The 20,802-nt window shown below is 43.1% G+C and overlaps 1 protein-coding gene and 1 non-coding gene across 5 annotated transcripts in view; both read right to left on the minus strand.

The window, feature by feature from the left end:
• Window positions 1-20,802, minus strand: part of tyn (trynity) — a 171,808-nt gene that overhangs the window by 131,604 nt on the left and 19,402 nt on the right. The gene's annotated exons all lie outside the window — the stretch shown is intronic.
• TRNAL-CAG (transfer RNA leucine (anticodon CAG)) lies at window positions 18,288-18,371 on the minus strand. Its single transcript has one exon. It is a non-coding gene; the product is annotated as a tRNA-Leu (tRNA).

Below are 20,802 nucleotides of genomic sequence, written 5' to 3' on the forward strand. Positions count from 1 at the left end.
GCGTTCCATTCGCGATTTACAGTTCTGCGCGGAACGACGCGGCGTTACGCTGCCCGTCCGCGAGTCCAGCAATGTTGCCGGCCCGTATCAGGGTATATACACCCGGGAATTGCCTCGGCCAGTACATTCCTGTGCATTCGACTCTTTCGTATCGACAATAAAGCCGTACGTCCGGGCTTTTACGATCCTGACCCACGAGTATTCTGGCCGGCTACGAGCTGTAAACGTGATTCAGCGCGGGATTCGATGCGATGCGCTCGAGTTGCGAAATCGGTTCTTGCTGGGGAGCCGAACGCGATGACGTCATCCATACTTTTCGCGAAACGATCCGCGCTCGACCGAACCGGTACGGTTGTTTGCTCGGTTTCGATTCGCAGGTGCGTTAATATTCGATGTTTACGCGTTACGCAATGACATCGGCTCGCAACAACAGTGCAACTTTGTAGAATCGGCTTCGGAGTTGTGGATGAAACGTGAACCAGCTCGAATATGGACTCGTTTCTTTAATTGGTTCGATGGATTGGTGAATTCTAAAGCGCGAAAGTTTGAATCTTAGATTTCAAAGCGTAGAAAGCGTGAATTCTGAATTTCAAATTTGAAAGTTCGAAATTGAAATTACAAATGTACAGAATGTCTCATACCAAGGTTTCAATGATTTGAAAAGTTTCAAACCATGGAAACTTCAACATTTTTATGTCTGAAGTTTGAAGCTTCAAGTTAGCACTTTGAATTTCAAATTTGAAAAGTTCAAAATTTAAATTATAAGTCGTAAACTTGAAAACCACTGGTCACTCTAATTTTCGATCGGAACTAATGCCAAAACGAATCGATGCGACATCCGACAGTTCGAATATTCGGAATTCCTCGATCACCAGGGGCGCGGTTTAATTTAAACCCGCTCCCGCAGCGCAGTCCGGTTCGTTTCAGCTGAGCCGCGCTCGGAAATGAAAACGACCGCGTGATTTTTCGCGAAACTGGATCGACGAGAAACGCGCGATGCGCGTCGACCCGCAAGGTCGCTCCGGGACATCTTAAATAACGGAATACCATTCTTATTTCGCTTCCACTCTCGTCCGCTCTTATCCGAGCGACGCTTTACCGCAAGATCTGCGGTGTCTAGATGGGAACGCCAATTTCATTATCTCCTGCGGACCGATCCTACCGTTAACCCGATTAGAAACAGCGCGATATTGTCTCGCTGGACTAAACGAACATTTACAGCGATAGAACATTAAAAACTTCGCATGGAACAGAGCGACCAAATATTTATTTATTTCAATTCAGAACACATTGAGAATGAGAACAGGAAACAACAAAAATGAGGATATAAATGCAACAAATAAAATGATAGAGAAGACAGCTTCAATTTTGCTTCTGAAAGAAGCACTCAGAAACATTTCTCTTTGGTGTGTTCATACTGAAGCTACTGAAACCTGCTCATATCAAAGAATTATCCTCGCCATCAATATAAGTAACGTGTTGCTTCTATCCTCAGTCAATTACTCAACACAACTATCAAATCCCATTTACAAAATCTTAATGACTGAACTTCAATTACTAAATCTTAATTCGTAAATCTAAATTACCAAAGCTGAATTCCTACACTCCAGTTACTAAACCCAAACATCATTAAACTCTAATGTTCCAATCAAAACCCTCTCTAAAATCCCACGTCCCCACTCCGCCCCCCCCCCAACCCTCCAACGCTTCGATCACGTCGCGGCTCCGCCGTAAAAGCACCCTATCGCCCGCGGCCGTAAAAGGGCGTCTTGCAGGCGAAACAGCGTGAATTAAGTGATTCGATCATTTTTTTTTTGTCCCACGCGAAATTGCACGGACCCGACCGATTACGCGGGTAACGCGTTACAACGGATAATGGCCGGCTTCGGCTGTAATGACGGTCGAACACGCGCGCGCGCGCGCTCGCGCTCGCGAGCGCTCGCCCTCGGTGTGCAGCCACCGTACAATCCATTAGTTTCTCGCGGGAACAGCCGCAAAAAGCCCGTGCAATATTTCAAGCCCGGGACCGAGTTAACTGTACTCCGTGGCTGATCGTGGCCGGTAGCAGGTGGAAATGATATCTTCGGGTCGTAAAATCCGCTAAGAGGCCCGGCCGCCGGCGTCTTTTTGCGCGCGGCCACGTAAGCGCGAGCGTGAGCCGGGCATCCAGCTCGCGAGACCGTTTCCTCGATCCCTTTAATTAAGATTTCAAGCAACCCGACCACTTTGTCGCCGCGTTCCCTGGCTACGCCGCGCGCCGGGACACCGATTCCGATTTAATCGCGATCCGATTAATTGCTCCTTACCTTCGCGGGACGCGGCACGCCGATCGCGGGCATACCTTCCCGGGAATCTCTAATTGCCGCGATAACTTTGGAACAATTTTCGAGCTAGACTTCTCGTTCCTGGGTGGATGATGGCGGTGAGATAGAATGGAGAACTGGGATACCGTCTTTTTACAGACATTAGTTTCTACTGGAACCTTTCCAAGCTGTTGGCGGCTGAGGTGTTGCAAGTGGAATCGTGATTTAAGGTTGACGGTTAAGGATAGGGTAATTTCGAAAGGTTTCTGAATGTTTTGAAGTTGTTTGCGAATGAACAGTGAATGAATGAAGCCATTGGGATATAGGAAATTGTATCTATAAAAGAATCGCAGATAGAATTTGATGTAAGAATCTATCAGAGTTGAGCGTAATTTTGGAATGATTGAAATGGAACTTCTGGTTCCCTTACGAGTTACTGACTTGTAATTGATCAGGACGCATAGTGATCACCTGCACTACAATGGCAGACTGATCAACGTAAAGTGCTGGAAATTTTATACAGACGCAGAATCGGTTGCCAAGAGTTTAGAGACCACAGGTGTTCATCGTAACCACTTTTTCGTCCTCCTTCGTCGCCATCGGTCATGTTTGTATTCCTCTTTTATTGAGAAAAGTGTCCCCGATGTCGCATAATTACAGGTGTCATCGAACCAGCAGATAAATAAAACGCAGAACCGGGAAGAGGATTTTTTCCTAGCGCTCGGCTACCGTGTCCAACAGGTGACAATGTACCGTTGCCCACGAGGAAAAGAATATCGTTTTAAATCGCGTGCCTCGATCCGGCGCGTTCCCATTAAACTTCTCGCTCGAGATCGTAAACATTTATTTCGTTTAGCCGATAGAACTTCCACTTGCAACCGACGCGGTTAATGGTAATAGACACGCGACGGACGAGAAATATTTATATGGCATAATTCGACTCTCTTCACAATTTTTATTAAAAACTGATGCAACGCTGAATTTCCTTCCGTTGCAACTGCTCGATCGCTCTTTCGATTTCAAACCTACCTTTCATTTTTCCCTATTGTTCTTGGGACGACGCACTGATCGCCCTTACATAACACACTTTCGCTCCAATGCGATAAGTCGAGGAAACTAACGTGTAACACGATACGGCGATTTTCGTTTGAAATATTTGGAATTATATGCATGCAGAGATATGATTCAAACATGGATATAAAACATAATATACTGTGCCTAATTATTTATGTTTCAAAAACTATTTGCGATTATAAATATAAAACACAACAAAAACTTAAATAGCAGATACGAATGACAATGCTCGACTCCACCGATACATAATGTTGATTTTGACTGCAACTCTGACAACTGCTCTTCGATTATAATATTCCACCAACATAACCCAAACTTTTCCAACCCTTTTATACCTAAGAACGGATCCCTCTCTGTGATAATATATAATAACGTATTAGACTCGTGGTAAAGATTTTCTACAGAATCTAATAAATATAAATATTACTGAATTCATGTGAATTCAAAGAAAATATTATTCTCGTGTTGTCAATTATTATACTTTAGAGCAGGTATAGATATATAGTATGCCCAGAATTTTCCTCTTTTTTTCCAAAAAATTATTAATTACAAAGTAGTTCTATTGATCACGGTTAAGAAACAGATTGTAGGGCAAGGGGATAAGTGACCCTTTGAACCTACGTTAAAAGCTACGTTACATAATTTATATAAACAGCGTCTCGTCAAAGCGAGCGTTCCCCTCGTCATCGACGAAAATTCACACGAGCCGATCGTTCGCACGCGAGATGCGTTTCGCGTATCTCGGATCGCGGTTATATCACAGGAACGCATAGAGTGCCGCTTCTCCATTTTTCTCACGTAGCCGTGAATTCGCTGCCGCGAACTACGCTCGTTGGCATGAGGTCTCGAAACACTGAGCACGCCGCGAACTTGTAACGAGGAAACGCTGGCTACGTGTCGCGGGCCGACAATTAGAAAAGCCGTTCATGGGAAAAGGACTTTGCAAAAGCCGAACGCGTGGACGGGCCGCGGCGAGGATTTGGCTCGATTCACACTAGCAACGATCAATTGCAGCGACAAAAAAAATCAAATCCCGTCAACATATACATTTCATTTCAATTCATTCTAGAAAGATACAATGTCTCGTAAATATAATGCAATCGGAATCATGTTAACACGTTGACTGCCACGTCAGTCACCGATGACCGGAGCTTCCAAATTACTTGACAATAATTATAATTTGTCAGATAACTAATGTTGAATGGAAATATTTCATAGCGTAAACTACTAGATAACAGCGTAACGTAAGCATTGCGATACAAAATAATAAGTAACTGTTCCTCTTTATGTTTGCTGCGAAAGAATAAGCGATATATAAAAGTCTGAAAGTTTTCGTGGCTGTCAACACGTTAAACAGTAGAATTACCGCACCCGTAAAAATGGCGTGTTTCGGTCTTCTCGTTTCACAATTATTGATATCTTAAAAGTGTTAAATATCCGAAATGATTTTAAAAATAAGTAGTTTCACTTGAATATTATAATGAATATGCGAAAAAAGAAGAAACGAATCGTATTAAACGCTCGGTAGTTGTCAATTGTGGATGAAGAAGAGGTTAATCACGACGAAAATGGCGGCAGACCTGTATAGAGTAGATCGAAGCGAATCGATTCATTTTCTGTTTGACAGAAATAAGAATACTTGAACATCAAACAATAAGAAATGAAAAAGAATTTATAAATCTTTCTTCTGCACCGTTGACCGCTATTGTGAATCGGGTTTTAGTGTGCAGCGGCCCCTGCGAACCGCTTCAAGCCCGACCACCGTTGTGCCCCGTATGAAATCGAAAGACAAATGCTATCGAACAACGCGTAACGGGACGCGAAAACCTTCGCGATTCGAATTCGAAATTCCGCAGTTTTCGCGGAATCGCGCCTTGCGTTGCGTTCGCGTGACGCGATTTTAACGAGGCCCCAGCCTCTGGAACGCCGGCCGTCAGCGATCTTTCCTGGAAATCGTACGGTTATCTCTCCGTGTCGCGATTAAGGATCACGAAGATCGAAAACGGCGTTATCGGAGAAAATCCTGGAAGTTTCTTTGCATCATATGGTTAGATATATGGAGCATATTTATTTTTAGACCGCATGTAGACCGAGGATTTTATGGATTTCGCATATGAATTGCTTGCATTCGATGGTTAGATTAATTAACCAGATTCGATCGGTGAAATAGAACAGGAAAGAGGTAATTGCGCTCGCGACTGCGTTAACGGATATTACATAGTCGGTAAATTTAAAATGCGTAAACGAAAGGGGGAGAAGAGTTTGGTCATCTGTTTCATAGTGGTGTGTATAAATACTGTATACGATACTACAATATTATACAACAGTACATGAAAACTATATATATACATTCAATACGAAGTGGAATATGTCTAGCATTTATAAATATTCAAGATAACCAGTTTTTATCACCGAATAAACCATAGTAAGTAACATCAACAACGTTCGAGAACGTTTTCAGAAGTTTCTTGCATCTAATCAGTGCACCATACAGTAGTCAGAATAAATGAGTTATCGTAATTAATTTATAGACCCGGTAAGTTTCTTAAAAGACAAGAATTGCTTGAAAACAATTATAATATGTAGGATCATGCCGAAAAAAACGATTTATTTGTCACCACAATCCTTTCGTTACACTATTATCAACTTACATTCTCAATCATTTCAAGTATTCACCTCTGCAGCGAAAGGATAAGCAGTATATAAAACGCTCGAGATTTTCGTGGCAGTTAAGCGCGTGAAACCAATTCGCCGTGCCGCGACCGGTCCAATAACCGGTTTCAAAATGTAATTACGAATTCTGCATTTTCCTCCATTCATTTCACTTAATATCATTTCCCACATTGTCCGGTTAATCAACCTTTCAATTTCTGCCTTTCCTTCGTTTCCGTTCCCACTAAGAAAAACATATCCAACTCGTTCACCAGTATTTTCCAACCACTTATTTCACTAGCTACTGCTGGCCTAGGTGCATACAAAGTTCCGCTACGTTTAGTGTTAAGAATGCCGCCTAATCCGATCGGAAAACAACGATCCAAAACAAAGATTCGATCTGGAAGATCCAAGGATACCCTTGCAACCGAACCAGCCAATCATCGTCGGATCAGTTAAGGGTCGAATCAGCTCGAATTCCTCGCAAAGCGAGCCACGCGAAGCGTGGAACCGTTGCGGAGCCGGCAACGGCCTGTGGATTTTACGAGACGCGTGGAATCCGAAGACGCGCCGAAAGAACGCACCGCGAACCGACACGCGTGTGCACGCGGCCGGCTACTGTTCGGATAACTGTACGACGCCGGTTCGAAAGTCGGTCGAATATGGGCCAGCCGTTTCAAGCCGGCGCGCGATCCGGCGAGGCGAGCGCGGTTTCCGCGTTTCCCGGCTCGTGCCGCGCCTTCCCAGCCACCCACGAATTCCACGCCGCTTATCTTCCGCGGCGGACGGTTGCCCGGTGCTCGCGTGAGAACGCTCATCGGCTCGCGCGTCGTGATCCTCGCGGAATTGGAACAGGAATTTCGCGAGAAGAATCGCCGGGAGTGGCTGCAACGATGAGGTGTACTCTTTCCTTGCGTTTTTCCCTCCTTATCCGTTCGAAGCATCGCCGCGCGATACAAAGTTTGCATGTTCGGGTCGGGGAACGTTGTTATTGAGAGCATCTCGTTTACGATCGACTTTGAATTTGTGGTGCAGCATTCACTCTGGCTTGTTAGAAGCATTTCTTCTCGATGTAGAGAAGTCATGTGAATATTAAGCAGTTAACTGCGTTTGACAAGTGTATATGTTATCTTAAAGCTTGAAATGGTAATAATTCTTTCAACAATGAATTCTTTATTTTTAAAGGTGGACATGTAATTCTTCTTTGTTTCGCTTTGATTTTTTATTAAAATGTACGATAGCTGCATTCGTCCTGCGTTTCACTAGTTCACGCTTTATCTTTTGAGTTTATTGCCCGCAAAACGAGGGAGTTTTGAAACTAAATTCGACAGTCAATCCTTTGTTCGGATGTTCAGTTTCATTTCAACAACTGCTTATTTCTGTTAGCTTATAATTGTAATATCGTAATTGTAGCGTATGAAGGTAATACTTCGTTGTTTCTCGAATGAATAAGCGAGTAAAGTTAAGAATTAAAGAATTAAACAAGAGATTGGGGAGATTTATAAAGACTTCTGTTCTACAAAATATTGATAGAGTCACAGTGAAAAACTAAGGATAATTTAGATAGTAAAGGTTCGACGTTCGTTTTGGAGAAGATTTGAAGACACGACGAAGACGATTTACTAGAAAACCGACGACACACTTAGTTTTGCTGTTTAATCTCAAATTATATCGGTACTTTCGAAAGTTCTGATCGCTAGCTGACTGAATGTTAGACGCGTCGTTCATCCGCGGACGTTTTAAGAACGAAAAACTGACGCCACGGATACGAGTGTGCTCTAGGTGTCCCGTTATTTTTATCGCTCGTTATTACCGTTAATAATTCCGGCGCGCTCGCGCAATGTTTCCCGTTCCGCCGCGAAAACCGCGATCCGATCGAAAAATCGCGACGCTCGGAATCCATTGACCAGGCTCCCCGAGCAGCGAACAATAAAAAATCCGTTAGCTTACGTTCAGCCGATATTTACGCCAGGTTACGAATTAACGCAGCCGAACAGATATACCGTACGAATACAGCGCGCGCCGGTTTTAACCCACCGACCGCGAGAAATCTTCCGATTTTTCTGTTCGGAATATAATTTGTAATGAACGGTGAGAAAATTTGCAATGGAATGCAGCAAATATAGCAAAATTAATTGGAGCCGAAGAAAATGTATTCGTTATTAACACGTTGAATGCCATGGGGGTCACCGGTGACCCCCGAACAAATCGAATTACTATAGTTCATTCGATTAAACGATGATTATTTGAAAACATTTCTATATTATAAATAATGCTACCTAATGCGGTGCCGTTCAGCTATGCTAATGTGCAATAATAATAATGCAATTCAAATAAATGCTTTAATATTATATTTTTTCCATTTTGTGTAATTTGAATGAATATAAATTGAATATCAATTTGAATGAATATCGATATGAATTACAGAAAACCATAATTATTAATTATTCAAACGATAAAAGATTAATGCTTCGATTCCTTTTTTAAGTATTGAATAGTTCGATATATAATTCAGTTTATGAATACTTCAAAGAATCTCGATCGGCAAGATGCTAAATACGGTTTCCAGTGTGAGGCAGTTAAAACACGTGACACGTTTCCGCGGATAAATCACAATTAGGATTTCGAAAAGGCCCGGTGCAACGCGAATCCCACGTCGATATTGATGGAATAAGCCGAGCATAGATCCCACATCGCCCACGGGCGGTTTGTTAATCACTATCGGGCCGAACGCGAATAATCCGGGGGCATTGCGGCAATGCTCGGGCCACTCGTAAAATAAAGCGTTTGCCACGGTGTTTTATGGGCGCCCATTCGAGCCTGCGATGGCTCGCGATGATTCCTAAATCGCGACCGCTATCCGTCGTTATCTGGTTCCGATTTTTCGCGTTTTCAACCGCGTTATCGCCCCCGGCTAACGGTTATCTTCGCTTTTAGAGCTTTCGCGGAAGCTGTACAGCAACGTTGGACAAAAGTTATTTAGTACAACGAATAAAAGAGGACGAATAAATTCAATGCGTCAGTCATTTTGGAATAACGAATAATTAATCCTTGGTCGAATGTCCCTGTAACGGCGACTTTGAGCCTCGATATCTAAAATCGAAAGCTGCGAATGAATAATTTAATTATTGTACTAACGAGAGACCGACATTCTGTTCTTTTCTTTTAGCATTTAAGACTTCGATGCATAATTCAGTATTTTATGAAGATAAATGTTAGCAGTTTAAGATAATCACAAAGAGTTAATAGAAAACTATCGACCACTGAGGGTTAATATACTCATCGTCCGCAGGTAATAAATGGATTGAATCGAATAAGTGATAACATAAAGAATATAAACGACATTGTCCCGCTATCAACCATATTTCTAAATGCGAACAGGAAATGGCGAATAGTAGATAACAAATAAAGGCTACCCACGGGAATAACGAATGGAACAGTGGAACAACGAATAACCGAATAATGATCGATTATTTATTCGTTATTGCTATTTCCAATGGAGTTTAATTCGAATAATAAAATAGAAAAATATATAATCAGCACAACAGCGCTGCACGGTCGCCGTGCTTCGTCAGGGGTCGAATGGCATGTTGATACTCGAGAACTCGCTAACGATCCCAGGTATTCGAGTACTTAACTCCGTCCCGGTATACGGGATACGTCGTGTAATAATAAACTTCTATTAATTACTGAACCATACCGCCGTAGTTTTATTACTTCGCGCCGGGATAGAAGTTACGCCGAACATTGTTAGCGCCCGGATAACGATACGGCCGGGGTAGGACGCAGCTGGTTACATTTCGTTCTTCCGGGTGAGTCCCCAAGGATCGCAGTGTAGGTTAGTTATCGTTTATAATTAATACCTTCGCATGTCGCGTGAAGATTCGCTTTTAACGCATAAGTGAACGGCCTATCGCTAACGAAACTACGCTCATTTAAATCACGAATAACTTGTGTTTTAATTCACAGGTTACTAAAATAATTTATTTGGTCATTTAACTTATTAATCTGAGAATTCAATTATCGTTGGAACTGTCGTCGTTAGTAATTGATTATTAAAATAAAGAATTCCTTTCTTGTTCTATATTTACGTATACTATGAATATCAGCAGGGAACGACAAACGCATAGTATTTAACCAGTTAACTGTGGAATTTAGTTGGATAAATCTCTGGTTCTGCGCGCAATAAAATAAAAAAATAGAGTGTGTACTCATCGAACGTAGGACGAATGCACGTAGAGTATATTTTAATGAAAGATCAAAACGAAGCAAAGAAGAATTACGTGTTTATGTGAAAAGATAAAGAATTCATCGCTGAAAGAATTAGTATCATGTCAACCTTTACGATGACGTGTATACTCGTCAAATACAGTTAACTGGTTAATTGGAATATCACAGAACAGAATGGTATTTGTCTATTAGATTATATGTGAAACTTTCGCCAAGAAAGTTGACGAAATTCAAGCTGTAGATTGTTTATATTTTTTCAATAATCGGAAAAGAACTCTGGGTTATTTTGATCTATCCATCGATCTCAGGCGTCGAAAACATAATCGTCCGTTCGAACGATGAACGGTCAGTTTGTCAGGTCAGAGAATTTGTACGATCCGAGGAAAGAATGTTGCAAGAATTTGCTCCGAGCTTGTTCGCGAATTCTCGAGACCAGAGATTCGCGCGAACGTTAGCTACCGGCTGGCAACGCGGGAACGAGAACGCGACCATCGGATAGGCCGAACGAAAGGCCCGCGCCAGCTAGGAGGAACAATGCCGCAATAAAACGATATCGAACGGCGGGATCGTCGTCTCATTTTGTTCGGTGCTCGCCCGGTTCGATTTGCACACAAAAGAGAGCGGCGGCATTGTTCTGTTTCGGATCGCGGGCCACCGGTCGTTCGTTTTCTCGGTTCACGTGGCCCAATTAATTCCGGCGTCGTGTAAACCGCGTGATTCGCGCCCTCCGGGATCAATGGCTTAATCATCGACGAGGTGGCGGATGATCTTCTTTAATCTTCGTTGCTCGTCGAGTATAATATCGCTTCCAGTTAATTCGGCGAATCTTTCATGTGATCTTCGGAACGTGAACGCTGAATTGTATTTGCTTTGTAACTGAGTGCACGTGCAGTGGACTGCGATAGATTTAGAATGTAGATTGCTCGGAGCATTCGTTCTTGAAGAATTAAGGAAGCTTATTAATCTCTTGGCCGATAATATTGAGGCTGAGCTGTGGCAGGCTTCACACGGTTGTAATAATTAGTTTTTAAGTATTTCAATTGTTCGGATTACACTAATTTTAATTACTCCAACTATAGGTATTTTAATCTCGGTTATTTTGACGATTACAACTATTGTAATGTCAGTCATCTTAAAAGTTATAATTATTTTAATCTCGACTACTTTAACGATTACAACTATTGGAATGTCAGCTATCTCAAGAGTTATAATTATTTTAATCTCGCCTACATTGACACTTACAATTATTCTAATGTAAACCATCTCGAGAGTTAATTATTTTCACGTCAACTGTATTAATAATTACAACTATTCTAATGTCAGCTGTCTCAAGAGTTATAATTATTTTAATCTCGACTATATTGACACTTACAATTATTCTAATGTAAACCATCTCAAGAGTTAATTATTTTCATGTCGACTGCATTAATAATTACAACTATTCTAATGTTAACTATCTCAAGAGTTACAATTATTTCCATCTCAACTACATTAACAGTTACTGCTACTTTAATGTTAATTATCTCAAGAGTTATAATTATTGTAATCTTACTACATTAACTACTAACATTACTTAGATTCCGATTACTGTATCTCTTACAACCACCCTAATTCCCTAATAATGACAACCCAACGCAATCTATTTCATTTATTCAACCATTCACGATAAACTCCAAACTGTTCAGTTCCTACACAGCCGAGCTAATACTCATTCGGCGCACAGGGAGCAAAGGGTATTCCGCGGTCACGGAAGCGCGATTATTAAGGCGAAATGACAGGTAACATATGACCCTCGTGGAAGCTACACACCGGCGTCCGAGCGTTTCGCGCTGCACGGTGGAAACTTGTTACGCAAAGGGCCGTATAAACACTGGATTTATTGTTAACAACGCTAGACACCGCGCCGCGCAGCTCGCAGAGAGAAAGAGATCCGGCCGCAGCGGCAATCGCCGGCAGAGGATCAAGATTGATGCGCAATACCTCTAAACGCGGATTGTTTACACGCTGGGAGCGCATGATTCCGCGAGATCCGCCGCCGAGAAAGGTAGCGGTTCGGCTCGGCGTTCCGCGGATCGTACTCCAACAGACGACGCACCTAATTTCCTCTCGCGACACACCGCAGAAAAGTATCGTTCAATGAATCATCGGCTAATGAATCGGTTCCCGGGAATTTCACCGGTTCCACGGCGAAAATTGATGGAATCCGAATAGCTGAAGCTTTGGATGTTAAGCGGTTTTCTTAAAGGATTTTTAGTAATTCAGAATCGTCAGTCACCACTGCCATGGCGCTTAACGTGTTAATAAACCTTGAACCCTAGATTATTTGCTATTCGTCGAACATTCTTATTACTGTTATAATACCTATTACATTTCTATTGTGAGACAAAGTTTTTAATAAAATCACTCGCTTGAGTTCCATTGGAGTTAACGAGAAAGGTCGTGGTCATAGTCTTTTTTGCAGAGTCGCCCGAGTGTTAGGAAACGTACCGTCTCAAACGGTGTCGAGTAGCATCTGGCGTTTGCGTATACAAGGCAAGACGCGCACACGCGCTTATGGTTATAGCGGTCCATTACCCGTTCACGTGTCCCTCCACGGCTGGCAGGCCGATCTTTCGGTATCTCGGATTCCGTTTCGAGGGGACCTACTTCCAGAGAGACGTTTAGTGCGCGCGACAGTGTGTCGCGGGTGCGCGCGTTCGATTAAATTCCACGGGACGCGCGCGCGGCAGAATCAGCCGAGCCTGACCTCCGCGAATCGCGGACAGTGCTCGCCGACGCACGACCGGTTGAATGAATTTCAATTCACCGATGTCGGCGGGGTTTACCGTTGCGCCAGAGGTTAGATAACGCATCCAGTAGCAGTTCTAATCGTAACTAACTAGCTCCCGGCGATTACTCGTAAACAGGAAACGCGCGTCGGGATCGGCTGACAATGTTTCTCGGTAATTAATTTCGATGCGAACGCCTTGCTGGAATTCGAGGTGCACGTTATAATCGTCGATACGACGTGGTCGGATTATAAATCGAACGTTTAACCCATTTTCATCGTAAGGAAACATGAAAAAGGCGATAATAACCCGGAAAATTAAGCACATAGATATGCAAATGGGTTAAACGGCTATTTAGATTCGATGCTAATTAAATCCTGCTATTAATTGTAACGTGGTATTAATGTTATACCCATCGGATAAGTTGATATAATAGTAATACCTAAACTGAAACCTGAGTCTATTGAAATCTTAATCTTTGCATCTTAACCTTCATTACTAGAAACGTTGAATATTTTGTGACAAGATGCGAACGACGTTATTTGAAATCAACTTAACGGTAATTTATAAATAAATTAGTGGATAAGACTATTTTATTTCATTTCATTATACTTCAGTGATGCATTATGCAAAGTTTAATGTTAAACTATTTTGCTGTATCAAATCAAGTGATTCGATAGTCCTAGTGCTGGTCACAGTTTTAAGTCGTGGAGTGATCATTTTATTGTTGATTCGCTTGTGCTACTAATGTATCGATTGAAATGTGTTAATTTTATTGGGACTTCGCGTTGCTAGCGCATTCTCGGTTTTCCAGGCTAGAGGGGAGTCGTGTACGATCGATGATGCGTCGTTCTCGCGAAATCATCAGGCAGCGAAGGCTCCTGAGGTTCGTCGGAAGATAATCCCACTGCCTGGAAACGTGCTGGAATCCCGATAAGCCGCGCGGCACCGCAGGAGAAACCTCTCGTGTACGTTCGCGGCTGATTGTTCGGATTTTTTCAAGATGACGCGCGATAGCTCTGGGTCGACCGCACGAATCGACCGATAGGATGGATCGAAAGGCTTTTTCTTAGGCTTTACTCTAGGGATATTGAAACCGCGAGGAAAATGAGAACTTATGGAAACGTGTCTGTCCCCTGAATCTGATTCCGCTGAATTTATCGCTCAGAGCATTACTTCTTTGGAAATTTATTATTAACCGATGTTCCAGTTTGATTTAATCCTTCGGCAAAACTGGATAGATGATGCAACTGAATCGAAACTATTTAATAGTCTTAACTGTAGATTATTTTAATATTCATCAAACGGAATCAGAAACCTTTTACAATCGACCGTGTTTTCACTGGAAATACTCATAACTCTCTAACCAACTATCGATGACACTTTGCACGAGTCACACATAGTGGAACCATACACAAGAAACACAGCTTTTTCACCACAATACCTCGTGTATCAATCTATTACGCAAACATTTAATACTGCACGTCAAATCTTACAATTTCTATACGACGAAATCTACAATGTGTCAAGGGATAACTTACAGTACGAAAATCAAAGTCATTAACGAAAGGTTAAAAGCTACTAGCAGCGTTTTGCTGAAAATTTTCCTTCCCAGGAATCAAAATATCCGATAACAGGCTGTACTTCGAAGGATTACAAGGATCAACGTGCTAAAAGCTGTACCGAAGATCCTGGCATAGTGACTCAATCAAACACGAGGCAGGTGCTAATATCGATTACGGGGCACGCGATATAGGATCGGTTGATCGATCGGCCGGGATCTCATGGATTTCGCAGGATTCACTGAGAAAAACTCCCGACCCCGTTCGAATGGAAGCCGAAGGCTAGGAACATCATCAGGCCATCGCGAAAACGCGATGCGGAACGACAACGTTAACCACGGTGTTTGAAATTCCCATCAGATAATCACAGAACTCCGGCCAGGCGATAACTGGACAAAAGGAATTGCGGGTTGCGCGCGGGACATCTAAGTACAAGCCGCGGACCCGGAGCTTTCCGAACCGACGTTTTCCTCTCTGAAGTTAAAGATTCCTTGGGTATCCGCGGAGACCCTGGAAATCGCTGGTTAGATGCACTGAAGGGTACAGATAACCTGTTTAGCTGGGAAATTTGTGGCTGCACCTCCTGCGCTTGCTACTAAGATAGCTTTAATGATGAACCTAACTCCTTGTCTGCCCATATCGAGTTTCCTGCACAGTTTTCAACGCGAAAACCAGAATTTAATAAACTGACACGTATGAAGGATTAACGAACTCTTTTGGAGTTAAAATTTGAAACTATGCAAAGAATGGAGTAATTATATTGACCAGTAAATGACTTGTAACGTCTTGCCTCTAAGACAAGATACGCTAAAATGTCTAATCAACGAGTCCATCAGAAAATTCTTAGAAACGCTTTCCCTTCCATTAAAATCAGTCAAGATAGGGCTTTCGGTGCTAACGTCGGACTTGTCGCTTGAAGAGGTGTCCGGCACGTTCGGTACAAACTAAACGCGTTTGCTGGACGCGCGGAAGGCCGCCGGATAGCCTGGTAACCCGGTTGACCGTTTTTAACGCATCGCTGAACCCGAAGAATATTAATTACCACGGCGGCAAGGCGGCCCGGAAAGTGGGTCTCCGGTTTGTTATTGTAAAACGAATCGACCGTTGCGACACGAACGATTCCAGTCCGATAATTACGCGGGCCGGCGCCGAGCGCGGCCGCACGGCCGGGTAAAAAGGCTGCGGATGTTACCGAACGAATCCGCAAATGAGCGCGCTTATGTATATGCAATGACTTGGTAACAAGAAGTCGATGAATCTCGAGGCACTCGCGCCGCTTCTCGCGGACGAGACGGGCTCCTTCCCTCGTAAAGCCGCGTTTAAAGAAACCTTAATTGCATGACCGAGCGTAAATCTTGCTTATGCGCGAGGCCCGTCTCGGCGCTGCGTGCTGTACGCACGATCCGCCGAAGATCCGCATAAGAGATTTGCCTGTGTCATTGTCCGGAACGCTTCCCTCCTGATGAGAAAAACAGGCTTAACTGTTGCTGCTTTAATTGATCGGATGATTGTTTCCCGCCGATTGGAGATGAACGGTTGTGAATAGAGGATATTCCGTGAACGAATCGATAGCAAAATTGAGCGTTTTAATATTAGGACTGTCAAATATGTAGAGTATTCTGTATTTCTTTATAGGTATTGCAAGGGTGTTACCTAGATTCTGAGTCGTTTACATTTTGATTTCCTTAATGATGCATTTATCAATTCAGAGCAACATCTGTATCTTTTCAATAATACTAGAAAGAAATGCAAAGTATTCATTTTGACGCACTTAGTAGTTAATATTAACATTCTAACTACCTTCAGAATTCGAAGGCAACTTTTTCTGCAGACCTAAGGCTAAAGTTTCTGATTCACACGTCGAAGTAACCTAATTCCATTGAATCATTCAGATGCAAGAAGATGAAAGGAAGCAAGCGTCGTGACGAATCCTGACATTTCAATTTCAATTCTATTAAGAACATCGTTACGATCGTATGGGATTTTGATTAGCGCCAATTCGTCAGTCAGCGTGTTGACTCTGGGAACGCCGTTGACCCGAATTATTCTCCCCAGCTGTTTCCGCAACGTCACGAGAGTATCGGGCCAATAATGAGTTCATCGACGATTACGCCGATCGACGCAACAGTGTCCGACACGCTTATATCACCGCGTGACAGGGTCGTGGGCTGCTCGCGAGTCCTCGAGCTATTTCGGTCTCCGCTTCTGGTTTTCTCCTTCGTCCACCTCTTCCCGTATTCACGGCCGGCCGTATCCAAAGAGATCTTGAACTTGACTGGGGACCATGAACGCGCACAGCCTTGCCGATCGTTACCGTTAAGCGATAGCCGTGCGCCTGCGAGTCTCGCCGTAATGTACGCAAACCGATTTCCTCTGCGCGCGAGATTCCCGCCTGCTCGCAACTAATTACACTCGCTCGACGCCGCGCAGATCCGATCGCCGGGATAAGGGTGCGTTTACAGTGGAGCAGCGATATTTTCAACATTGGACAACAATGTAGCATGGAAATTGATTCTTGTCGAATTTTTTCAAATTTCTCTGGCCACTTACGAAAATGATCATAGAAAAGCTAAACTTTCTGTAATTGCGCTTCGTTTTCGAGGCAAAAGCGGATAATATCGAGGAGAAATAAGAGAAGTATTTAAATTTGTTTGGTTGGTTCACGCGTTATAACGGAGACGATTACTTTGAAGCAACGCACGAAGCAGCGTCCATTAATTGACCAACGACGCAAATAATCCAACACGTCACCTTTACGCCTGAAGATAAGCTTCATTACCTTGAGAATAATTTTTCTCTCGTAAAAGTTTAAACGACTGAAACCATTTAACTGAAACTGTTGCACTATAAAGGCATCAAAAGAGGGTACTTTGTCGCAGGTCTGAACGACCCGCAGCTCTCTCAGTTGCTATTGCGGCTTCGCTGTAAACGTACCCTAAGATGGTCGGCCCAGCGGCGGCACTTCCTCCGCAGAGGATTTTTTCGCGGCGTGGGAAACCGCCGATAACGGCGTTCTCAATCGTTACTTTGGAAAAGCGTCGCCGCCGTAGCCGGAGGCCATTTTTTCGTCCAGCCCAGGAGATTAATAACGAAGACTAATCGACCACGGCATCCGTGATCACCGTCGAACACGGATCTAAGACCGTTGCCGTGGCTGCCTCGCCGATCACTTTATCATTTCGTCTGTGATCGTATCTACGATTTTTGCGCGGGAGGTTAACCGTGAATGATGAAGGAGGTCAGGGAGGAGCCGTTAGAATTCTGTGGGTCCGTCCGTGGGTGGAAGCCTATAGCAAGTCAAGGGTTAACTTCATTTGTTAGAAGGTCTTCTTCCTCTATAATTAGGTTCCAGGAGAAGGTTTCAATCTAACTAGTTTCGTCTCGAGCGTTGAGATTAGGAATAACGATAGCTTTTTTTTATTTTTTGATAGAAATTAGAAAAGTTTATTTATTAAGACCTTAATAGATTTGTATTCTAGTTTGAAAGGAAAGTTTCTGTACCTTTTGGAAAAAAAGAGATCCGAAATGGATCGTTTTGATTCATTTGATAGTCTTGGTATTCAGAGTTGAGAGGCCTCTTAGCTTTGCAGTGTCTTTAAAATATTGTTTATCGACACGCGTGAACTGATAAAGCTACTGCTTTATCGCTGAGAGTGTGATTATTAATCTCTCAGTTCTGTAATGGAAAAAAAAATATTTGTCAGAAGTGGGATTCGAACCCACGCCCACCGAAGTGGACTGCGACCTGAACGCAGCGCCTTAGACCGCTCGGCCATCCTGACTTGAAAGAGCAAGCTCCAAAACTTTAAGAAGTGTTGCAAACTGAGTTATTTTTGGAACTTATATCGAATATTTATAAAAATCAATTTTCTAAATGAATTCCACTCTAAGGAACCGTTGTTAGACAGACCTAATCAATCACGTATGAAAATCATAACACCACGAATACTACATTCGCTTCTCATTAAAAGAATAAAATCTTCCAAGACAACGCTATATTCAATTATCGGTATACATTTTAAACAATAATAAAAATTTAATAAAAAAGAATTAACCATCGTTTATCAGAGCCGCGTAGCAACAATCTCACGAACCAAACTGAATATAACTCAGAATCCGGTCGGTAAAATCTACATTATACTTCCTTCCTTACCGATCAAAGGCTAGCCAGCTAATTTCCAGGGTTCGCGTTCGGTACTACATTCCTCGCGTGGCGAGGTGAAACTCGCTAGTGTGAAAACGAAGACAGACATTCGGAAATCGTAATAGAAATCTGTTTTCCGTCGATACCGTCGCTTTCTCTTCCGCGTGCGACGGCTACGCGCGCACGTCCTGCGAATCCGGCTTCAACGGCCCATGTGGCACGTTCCGTGGCCCGTTGAAACCTGATCATGGATTGGCAAAAGGGTACTGCCTACTCGGGTGAAAACCGTGTCGCCTGGAAAACACGTTCGACGTCGTTTTTCCGCTCTATTGCGCGATTCCCAGCGAGTGAGCGTGGCGACCTCGAATTTTGTTATCAAGAAGAATGCTTCGTGCACGGTTTGGCCACCGAACGGCACCGGTTATTTACGAGATCATCGGTCGGCGTTCGAGCCACGTCGATCCCGGGTTGCGAGCACGCGAGCGAATGGCCACGCGTCATTCTTGAATCATTGCTTCTGCCTAAAAGCGCCGAGGAAAAATGTTGCTTATTCTAGAGGAACGATTTATATCCCTCAAAGCTACATCCGCCATATGTTCGATGCCCCATCCTGGATCTATGTGGTGAAGATCCTTTCTGCTTGACCGTGTTCGATGTTCCATCATTCCTCGATGCTCAATGTTTTCTGAGATTCTATTGCCTGGAAGTTTCGATTCAATCCCTTAAAAGGGTAAATGGCGAGGAGTGTCTTTTAGATCTTAGAACCTTCTAGATCCTTGTATGCCAATTTTCCTACGGAAAATTCAGAGATTATAGATTTAGACTATTTAGATTTATTCTATAATGTTTCTATTGAATCTAAGATAAATCACTAATAATTTAGACATCAAATGATGAGTAGAATATGAGAAGACCGAATGAGATTAATGTAGGTCCTTGCGGAATAAAGATATCAGTCCCGTAAGGTTGCAGAGGATTTCATCCATTACAGCAGAATCATTGAAGAGATCTTCTTCACCGTTCGTCACAAGTTTATACGTCTTCGCAATCGAAAAATCGAAATGATCGGCAAGCGGAAAGTCAAGAGGGAAACAGCTCTCGGATTCCACGTGTCAGCTCGAGTAAAGGGTAAATCAGTTTCTCGGCGTTTCGAAGTCAACGAAAGTACCTTCGCAGGTCCAGGCACTCCGGACTCGCGAGCGGAGAGACCGGTTGTGGCTGTTCGCGCGTGTATGCACGTCCGATCACGTAGAAAGCACGGTTGCGTAACAGACAACCGGATCTCCCCGAAGGGAAGCGGTTTCCGTGGCGCGGAGCGCTCTCCGCTGCCTTCGGGAAGCACCGACGGAAGATGGGTGGGCGCTGGTCGAGAAATTCGTTGAAACTTTCGAGCTTCCCGAGCGCGAAACCGAGAGTGGCACGCCAGCCACGAGCACCGGTTACGCAAACCACGAATAAAAGTGAAAATGCGGCGCAAACGCATTCTGACGATCCGACACGACGTTCGCGAGCGGTGCCGAAGGTCTCCGCGCGTGCTTCATCCCTTCCTGAGTCAATGTACGGGGTTCGGGATCATGTGACCGGAAGTATGGACGACTATTTTAATTTTTTGTCGTTTTTTTAATTAGGTCTTTAATTTATTCTCAATGTTTTATTTTGGGAGGATGGAAAAGAACTATTAGATAATTTATTAGGTAGGTAAGTAATCGTTTCGTTCCGATCAGTGATTGTTCTTTGAAAATTTCTACTTTATTTATCGATTTGTTGGAAGCTAGAGTTTATTGAGCTAGATACTTTAACCCCCTGCACCATAATTTGTCCAAAACTGGATTTGACAAAATTATTTCAATGATTATCATTCGTTACAAAGAGGGAAAGATTCAGGATCATTTTATGCTTATGTTTACTCCAATGCACTATAATTGATAATAAGGAAATAATATTTGATTTGGACTTGAAGGAATCGAAAGACTCAAAGGAGAATATCATAGGTTTCTCTGAGTATTTCATGGAAGATGAAGGATTGTGTCTTCGATACTGTGTGACCAAGGGTATCGAAAAACTCTCAA

This window comes from Nomia melanderi, chromosome 11, assembly GCF_051020985.1.
Source record: "Nomia melanderi isolate GNS246 chromosome 11, iyNomMela1, whole genome shotgun sequence".
NCBI lineage: Eukaryota > Metazoa > Arthropoda > Insecta > Hymenoptera > Halictidae > Nomia > Nomia melanderi.